This window comes from Bidens hawaiensis, unplaced genomic scaffold, assembly GCF_021521415.1.
Source record: "Bidens hawaiensis isolate Kalapana, Puna unplaced genomic scaffold, B.hawaiensis_p1.1 tig00026857_1, whole genome shotgun sequence".
Lineage (NCBI taxonomy): Eukaryota > Viridiplantae > Streptophyta > Magnoliopsida > Asterales > Asteraceae > Bidens > Bidens hawaiensis.
Genome location: NW_027494329.1, coordinates 331,819 through 341,656, shown reverse-complemented (window position 1 = coordinate 341,656; position 9,838 = coordinate 331,819). Strand labels below are relative to the sequence as shown.

The 9,838-nt window shown below is 38.3% G+C and overlaps 1 pseudogene; it reads right to left on the bottom strand.

Annotated features, from left to right (window-relative positions):
* Positions 1-325: 325 nt before the first annotated feature.
* On the bottom strand, positions 326-3,621 carry LOC143574195 (uncharacterized; annotated as a pseudogene).
* Between the last annotated feature and the right edge of the window lie 6,217 nt (positions 3,622-9,838).

Sequence of the window (9,838 nt, the reverse complement as noted above, 5' to 3'; positions counted from 1 at the left end):
ATATCGTTTTTTTTTGTTACATGTAATATATGTTGTAATATTTAATACAAAACATCGAAACATAAAAAAATATGTTTTGCTATTTTTTAACATTTTTTTACTAATTTTTATATATGTTTTCAGAAGAGAGAAAAAGTTATATTTATATTTACATTTTTTATTCACTTTAATTATGGACCATAAGATTTAAATATTAATTAAAAACATATGATTAAGAATAGGTTTTCTTGAGTTTTCACAACTCAAATGAGTTTTCATTTTATACTTACCACGAAAAACTGTTCATGGCTTCATGGGCAGCATAAAAGAGGAAAGAGCATGTAGATTAGTTGATTGTGAGAGATGTGTACTTGGGTTTTCTTTTCCTGATTTCTGCCACAAACTCAACAGGCATGACTGTTAATATTAATTCCTTCAAACCCTTCTGTTTCTGCAGTATTCTACATGGGATGTTGCTCAACCTATGACATCTTCTAATTTCAACTTCTCTAAGCCTCTCCATTGCTTCTTCCTCCACATCCCACTCTTCCAAATTCTCCAGTTTCCACAACTTCAACACTCCCAGTTTCTTAAACCCGCCTCGATGACAAACCATTCTCGTCCCCGTGAAAGACTCCTCCAGCAACCTCAACATGATCAGACAAGGAAGCTGTTCTAATGTCTCCATTGGATCCTTTTGTAACTTAGAAAGGGACAATGTAAGAACCTTAACGAATGGTGGGAATTCATTCAGCGCAGGTAGTTTTTGTAACCTTCCGTAAAGATTAAGATTAGAGAGTTTGCTTAAGTTGGTTAGCGGCTTCAAAACTAGATCCGAAGGCTGACCCATGCCATCGACTGAAGTCAACCCCAAAGACTGAAGTTTGACAAGCTTCACAATCCTATCAAGCAACACACTTTGACTTTTGTCTAAACTAAACTTAATACCCAGCTCTCGAAGCTCTTTCAACTTCCCCAAATCTTGAGTAGCAGATGCTTTCTTATCCAAAACCAGTCCCCATAGGGTTACTAGACTTGAAGAACTTATAGGCGACATCGATGACCGGATGTTGTTGAGATTGAGATGACGAAGGCGTTTAAGCTTCCAAATGGAGTCAGGTAGACTATCAACACGAGTGTGCTTTACATCTAAGGTTTCTAGATACGATAGATCTCCCACAGATTTAGGGAGACTTTCCAAGAAAGTCCACCTCAGTCCTAGGTACCTCAAAAGGCGCAAGTGACCGAGTTTATCAGGCAGACTCGTTATGCCCACCCCTTCAAGATCAAGCACCCTCAACAATGCAAAATCACTTCTAATAATTCTACCCAAAACCATCCCCACTTGTTTTTCTGACATGTTTTTTGGTTGGAAGTTAAACGATAGATATGACCACAAAAGAGGCGGATCAACCTCTACCTGTGCTTGTTGACGGGCAAACGCTTCTGGGGTGCTTATGTGTTGAACCAAGCGTTCCACACCAAACGGACCCGCTGCATGTTCAAAGTTTTCTGAACCCCTTTGGATGCAGAACAGGCCGATATCTTGGACTTTTGGCAACAAAAACCGGTGAAAAACAGAAACTAAACGACATCGTCTCGGGCTGTTGTCAGATCTTAGTTTGGTTATCTGAATAATATTACGGCCCACCAGTTTCTCAAAACAATTTTCTGCCAAATCCTCGGGGAACTGGTCTTTGTGTTCTCTCCTCACAAAACCCTCAGTTAGCCATAGTTGAAGCAACCGCCGTACCGGAATGTCATAATCTTTAGGGAAAAGAACCATGTATAATAAGCAAAGCTTTGAGTTGTCATCTTTTGGGATGGTCAGGTTGTTATAACAGATTCTGAGAATATCATTGGGACATCGACCATCGTCAATCACCGATGGCCATCTTCTTATTTCGTTATTCGAAAGCAGCACCGCCATTAAGACAATGTTTTGAGGCGAGCCGTTGCATATGGTTAAGATCTTACGTTTCAGCGTGGCAGCAATTCGATCAGCTTCCTTTTCCTTTCCAGCCTTGTTCACAAACATTTTCCAGCTTTCCTCATCATTTAACTTTTTCATAATATGTGGTTTTAACTCCATCTTCTGTGGAATTGCTCTGAGACGTAAAGATTACTTTACTTCCATTTTTCTCATCTGGGAATGAGTTTTTTAGATCTATAAGAACACCATAACTCCCAACACCATCAATTACAATCAGGTACCTCCTACCATTCACCATATACATACTTCTTAAAATGCTGGGTATGATACGCTCAGCCGTATACTCCTCTGTCACAGAAATCCATGACTGGAATTCAAAGTGCACTTTTGTCTTTCTGTTCACATAAACCGCACGGGCAAGTGTGGTCTTCCCAGAGCCTTCTGCACCGACAATCGGGACGAACATTTCGGTTTGATGTGTGAGCCGTCTCACCAGGCTTTCGATATGACCATTCAGCCCGAAAATGCCTAGTTTTTCTTCTTGGTACCAGAAGCCAGATAACTGTTGTTTTGGGTAGTGAATGCTCGTCTCCTACACATTAAGCTAATTCCATTGAGTATGGTGAAATTTGGAATTTTATGAAAATAAAAAACAAACATGTAATCAGATATGGAATCACTCTCTTTAAAATCACAAGAAAAATCCCATGTTTTTTGGTGTGGATCAGCATAGTTTTAGAAAATTGTATTGAATTCATGCCCACTAAATTGGCACATTCTTTTTACATAATCAAACTTACCAGCCCTTCCGCAGCTTCCTTAAGTTTCTCCACCACCAAACCGATTTAGGGTCGTTCTTCTCGATTATTACATAAGCACTGACGCGCAATCTCCAATATCATTTCCAAGGAATCCGGTGGCAAATGCTCCTTCATAACAGGATCGATAATCTCATGTAATTTGCCTTTCTCATAGTACCGGCGGGCCAAAGGGGCTAGAAATCTCCGGTCATCATGTACATCTATAATACAGAACCTCCTGCACAAGACTTCAAACAATACCACCCCAAGTGAATAAACATCGGATTCTTTTGTTAGTACCCCGGTATCCATATATATGGGATCGCAATAACCATGTGTACCACAAGCGTTGGTGATGAGGAAAGTGTCATTTTCGTTTGCGAGGCCAATTTTGGAAAGTCCAAGATCAGAAATCATAGCTTTCCAGTTGTGGTCTAACAGAATATTTGCACTCTTTATATCCCTATGGATAACTCTGTGATTTTCTGCAATATGGTTGTGAAGATAATCCAGACCGCAGGCTGCCTCAATGCATATGTTAATCTTTTGCTTACATGTTAGCGGTGCATTCATACTTAAAAACTTATCAAGGCTTCCATGCTCCGCGTGCTCATAAACAAGGATTTTTTCGTTTCCTACATGGCAAAAGCCAAGAAGGGAAACAAGGTTCGGATGCTTATATCGGGAGAGCAAATGAATCTCTGTTAAAAACTCTTTAAATCCTTGATCAGAAGCAATAGCATCTAATCTCTTTACAGCAACAGTAGTAAGTTTACCCAAAAGTGAGAGCTCACCTTTGTAAACCTTTCCATAGCCACCTTTCCCAATAAGTGTAGTGAAGTTTTTAGTGGCTATTTCTAAATCCTTAAATGGTATATGAAGGTGATCCAACTCTTTGGTCAACGCCATTTTTCTGTAGCTTTTAGATTTGAGAAGACCCTGCCAGTCTGCTGTTTGTCCAATATAAGAAAAGTAAAAATAGGGAAATAAATTAAGGTCACTTTCTTCTTTATTACATTTTAGTTTATTTTGTTATCATGTTCATCGTAGCTAGACTTTGTTATACTGTATACAAATCAAGTAACAAACAATATGAGAACAATTTTAGCTACTTTGGTTATCTGTAATTAGGTTGAATTTACACCTTGAACTAAAACCAAACTGACTGTGATGGACAGATCGACCACAAACTAGATGTTCTTGATCAGGATTGAAATTAACAACACTAGTTTGAGAAAATCAACACCATATGGGAATTAGCTACAAATCATAACTGTCTAATATTATTAATTCTTATGGTGGATCCATAACATTTTTTACACCTACACTAAAGACTATAACAACAAATAAGAGATGATATACTGAAATACAAATGGAAGGAAGTGAAAGAAGAGTAGTATATGTTTCAACTCATTACTAAATATTCAGATTGAAATATACCTGATTGGAAGAATAGTATTCAAGTGAAGAAGAAGATGATGAATCAATAACTGAAGAGAGAGAATTCAAGGAGAAGACCAACGACGTGAATGAAAACATAAACAAAGATTATAAGGCCAGCAGGCTGCTATTAAGAAAAATATAAAAAGCGTCACTTTCTTCCGTGTTATTTCTGTTTTATTTTTTTCTTTTTGGCAATTTCATATATGCCCCTTATAAATATTAAAAATATCATTTATATACCCATACAAAATTACAAATATCATATATACCCTTATAAATTAATTAAATATCATATATAACTAATTCATTAAAAACTAATTTACTACATGACAGTTTTAGTTTTGTTCTTCTCTCTACAAATGAACAATTCTCTATTACCAAGAACACTCCAACCAAGTAACTAACAGATTTAATAGTGTGAACAAGGATTGTGGGGTTTTATGAATCCAAAGATCAAAACCAAAACAGATAGGTTCTTACCCTCTCCGTCTCCATATCTTTCACATTCCATTTTCATAAGAGGTTCTTACACATCTCACTGAAAACCCTAAGCATACAGTAAATTTCCACCAGTTTCATCATCTTGGATTGATTCCCTATCAGACGCCACGAAGTGTATCTAATCATTGAAGAAAGCCAATTGAAATTTCATTAGCGTTGTTGGATATTATGGACCCATTTGGTTAAGTCAACAAGGCAGACCGGGTTATGACCCGAGAGAGTTACACCTTGTGTAACGAGCCTAAAACCCGCTTAAGTTAGTTAACCGGGATTGATATATAATTAACGAGATGGAAATATTTACGAACTGGGCTTTGGAGTTAGAAATGCGCTTGATGGTCCGGTTAGGTTTAACTAGATTATTAGTTAATCTAATCATTGTTTTAAAACATAAGAGATTAAAAAAAAAAACTCCAGCCACCAAAGTTCTCTCTCAACTCACCCATCCCACCACTGCCGGCCATCCTTGCCCGCCGGTGAACAATAGTCGGCGCCACCACCTTGTGTCGCTGCCACTGCCTTGCACTTTTGCCGCTGATGCCTTGAGCCACCACCGTTGTCCAGTCACCGCCGTACGCCGCTGCATCCGTGCACCACCACGGTAGGGTTCCGCCCCGATTAGTCACCTAGCACAGCTTGTTAGCCCTCGGTATCTCGATTGGTTATTTATTAACCGAGGTAAAATTTAATATTGTCAGTGTGGATTTATATTTAATTTAGTGGTTTTGATTTGTGCTTGTAAGGCAAACACGACCGCACCAAGTTTGAGATCGTGCATCGTGTAATTTTTCTCGTGAACCTTGAGTTGACGCGAAGCGTAAGCAATGAACTTGTCTCGTTGCATAAGAACACAACCGAGACCTTGGAAGAAAGCGTCATAAAACACAACAAAATCGTCGTTGCCCTCGGGAAGAGCAAAGATTGGAGGATTGCAAAGCATGTCCTTTAAGGTTTGAAACACTTCTTGAGCGGAACCCCATTCGTAAACTTTTCCTTTATGAGTTAGTGAAGTAAAGGGTGAAGCAAGTTTCAAAAAGTTACGAATAAAGCGACGGTAATATCCCGTTAAACCAAGAAATGAACAAACCTCTGTTGGAGAGGATGGGGTTTTCCAATTTTGGGGTTTTCCAAGAAATGAATACCTTGTCGTTGATGATGTGGCCTAAGAATTGAACTTGCTTTAGACAAAATTCACACTTGGAGAACTTAGCATAAAGTTGTTCCTTTCGAAACAAGTCGAGAATGGCTCACAAATGATCTTTGTGCTACTCCTCGGATTTGGAATAAACCAAGACATCGTCGATGAAAACAATCACGAACTTGTCGAGGTATGGCTTACAAACAAGATTCATAAGGTCCATGAAAATTGCGGGAGCATTCGTCAACCCAAAAAGGCATAACTCGAAATTCAAAGTGGCTATAACGAGTACAGAAAGCGGTCTTGGGTATGTTATCCTTGTGAACACGAAGCTGGTGATAACCTGGAGATAAATTTTGGAGAAACATGTGGCTCATTGGAGTTGATCGAAAAGGTCATCGATACGACGAAGGGGATAACGATTATTGATAGTAAGCTTATTAAGCTCACGGTAATCGATGCACATACGGAGAGTACCATCCTTCTTCTTGACAAACAAATGGGTTCGCCCCATGGAGATGAACTCAGGCGAATGAAACCCCTTGTCCGTGAGTTCTTGGATTTGATTGGAGAGTTCTTGCATTTCGGAAGGTGCAAGACGGTAAGGTGCTTTGGCTATGGGGTTTGCTACGGGTTCAAGGTAAATACGGAACTCCACTTGGCATATGGGAGGGAGTCCGAAAACGTCATCGGGAAAGACTTCGGGGAAGTCATGAACAATCAGGATGCCGGAAAGTTCGTTTTCTTCGTGGGCTTTCGTGATGACATGGGGTAAGAAAGCGACATACTTCTTGCCCAAATATCGTTGGGCTTCGAGGCACAACATGCGATTTTACTTCAGGAAGGGTCTTTCTCCGGGAACGTTTAGAATTGCGCCCCCTTCGATAGGGATACAAATAAGTTTCTCGAAACATAGAATTTTGGCACGGTGAAGAGAGAGCCAATCCATACCAATGATGACGTCGAAGCTACCAATTTGCATAAGGATAAGGTCAATGGAGAACTTTTGCCCATCAAGAGTGAGCGTGTAATTACGGGTGACGAAGTCAATAACGATCGAACTACCGCTAGCTATCTCTACCGTGAAGGGTCTAGACAATTTACTATGGGGCATATCAAGTATGTATTCAAAATCAAAGAAAATGAACCTCCTATCGACTCCTGAATCAAATAATACCGATGCATGATTCTTATTAACTAGAAACGTACCTTTCACCACATCATTCGAGTTTCGGGTTTGATTAGCATTGATGGTGAAAGCTCGCCCATGAGTTCCTTGAGGTGCTTGGGTTTGAGAAGTTGAAGCTTAAGAGGTTGGAGCTTGATGGGCTTGCATGACCATGGGTTGGGCTTGAGAGTTTGGAGGAGCCATGAGTTGGGTTATATAGGGTTGGTAAGCTTGCATTTGATAGGCTTGGGAGGTGAAGTAGGGTTGTGGTACAACATAGGCTTGATGGGCTTGAGCGAGTCGAGAACACATGTTGCGATGGTGATTTGGGTTATCGCAATTGTAACAAGCCCTAACGGGGTTAATGATTAGAGCACGAGGGATGACTCGGTTGGTTTGGTTTGATGGTGCAAACCGCAGTGGAGCGACTTGCACACGGGGTGTTCTCAACAATATTGGGTGAGGTAGTTGAATCGGTAGCAATAAGCGCACACTCGGCAAGTGGATTGGGCCGGATGGTGACGTTGGCAGGTGTTGCAATATGGGTGTGGGCCGGTGTATGGTTTTTTGTTTGGAGGGGCTTGTTGGGCTTGTGATTTGATTATGACATAGTTTTGTGAGTTGGGCTTTGGTTTGTTATTGCGGTGATGAGATGAGTTGTGGTTGTGGTTGTGTTTGGAGGATTCGGGCTTTGAGGGTTCGGGCTTGGACTCTTTAGCAGGCTCATATGCGAGTTTGTCATTTCGCCTTTTGGAACTCTTCCGCGTCAAGGTAGCGGCCTTAACGTGGTTTTCGGTGAGGGTACTGGCTGTTGGGAAAAACGACCACCAAAATAATTATTGCTCGATCTCTGAACTTCTCTTGTCTTCACAAAAGGCACTAAAATAAAGCAATAATGAATCTTCTCTTGAATTCGTCTTCTTCTTCTTCTTCGACGGTAGCAACAAAAGAAACAATATGTCGGCTGAATGAATAATGCACACACGAAAACCTCAATATAAACCAATTATATATTTGTGTTTGTTTGATGTCCACGTTCTGGTAGTAGGGCCCAAAGCCCATAAGAGACAAAAACCCAAAACACCAATTTGGTATGTATGCCGTAAAACATATATTTCTTTTTTTTCTTTTTTTTTTTCATTTATTACTAAATAATAATAATAGTAATAACCCATGTATAATAATATTTGTTGGGCTTTTTCATGGGCAAAAAATACCCCAACACGGGCAAGGGTAATGACATAGATGTGGCCAAAAATATACAGATTATTATATAAATATTTCTTACATTCTTAAATGCATTGAGCTAGGCTTCTAGTTGGCTCATATTTTAATTTTAAAGGTTTCAAGCTAATATGAGCTAAGTAGGTTGATTAAGTAATAAAAGATATCTTGTTGGTGAGCATATAACGATCTTACCTCATTACAATTATTATTCTCCTTAACTAAATTAGATTCATGTGTTTATGGAATATAAGTAAAATAAATTGAAAATAAAAACAGATTGAAAAAGAAAGATACAGTTTCGTGAATGAGAAAATAATTAAACGACTATTAATTAATTTGAATTATGAGTTAATTGATTACAAAATATGTAAACGATTTTATTGATCCAAAATTTGTTTTAATTTAAAACTCATGGTAGTGGGCCCAAAAGGCAAAGGAAAACAAGATTGGTAACAAATTTTGGTCCAAGTAATGTCGGTGAGGGTGAAGTTTAAAAATGGGAATCAACTTTATAAATTAAAAAAGGGTAAAACCGTAGTGTTGTGGAAAAAGGAAGCCGTCATATTATATTATTATAGGGAGGATTATTATTGTTTTGAGATGGGTTGATTGGAAAAAAAGAAAAGAAATCTACGACGCAATCATTGAAGCCGCAAGCAAGAAGAAGAAAATAAAGGAGAGAGCACCTTGGTTCCACCTGTAAGGTGATAGGTTATTTGATAGGTCTTAGTTGATTAAGATTGCTAGATTTAGTTTTTTGTAAGGAGTCCATCTAGATATGATTTTTCAGCTTTGTCTATTAATGTCGAATGAATTTATTAAACTGTCTTTGATTTTCGCGCTGTAAGGTAGGACTTCGTATAAAGGTACTCGTTCATAACTAATTAGATGACCGTAAGGAACTTTAATATTAAAACCGGTGTTCTTAAGAATTTACTAGAAATCCATAGGTTCTTCTTGAGAAGGGTCAGGGTCCTATTCCAGTTTTCTTTAAAATAACTATTCTATGATCGCGGTTATATAACAAAGCATTTTCTGATTATTTGATAACTAAACTTTGGGGATTCTAGCCTAGGTGGTTTTTCATCGTCATCTGATTTCAAATCACTTTAATTGTCTTTTGTTTATTTTATTTGTTTTTCTTAATTAGTTTAAAATTAGTTTTCAGTAAAAACCATCCTTAAAATAATAATAATCAAATAGTTGTGTCATTCAGTCGAGTCTAATTAGTTAATTTATGTAATTTAAAGAGTCTCGTGGGTTCGATATTTGGACTTACTTAGCTATACTAGAGTCGACCGGTTCACTTGCCGGTTAGTAGTTTAGTCGAGTTTTATAGAGTCTAGAGTATTACCTAGTGTCTAGATTAGCATAATTTAGTTACTAATTATTAGACTACTTCTAGCATATCAAGTTTTTGGCGCCGTTGCTAGAGACTCTTGGCGATTGCGTTATTAGCTTTGATTAGACTTGCTCGCTACATACGTGATATTTGCTTTTATTTTTGTTTTGAGTCGTAGGAGTCTCATTTTAAGTTTTAGTTTATTTTATTATATTTTTTAGTATTTTTTTTTCGAATCTTTTATTAGAGTCTACTAATTTGGTTTTGTCTGTTTTTCAGGTTTATGCCACATCTTCTATCACACGGA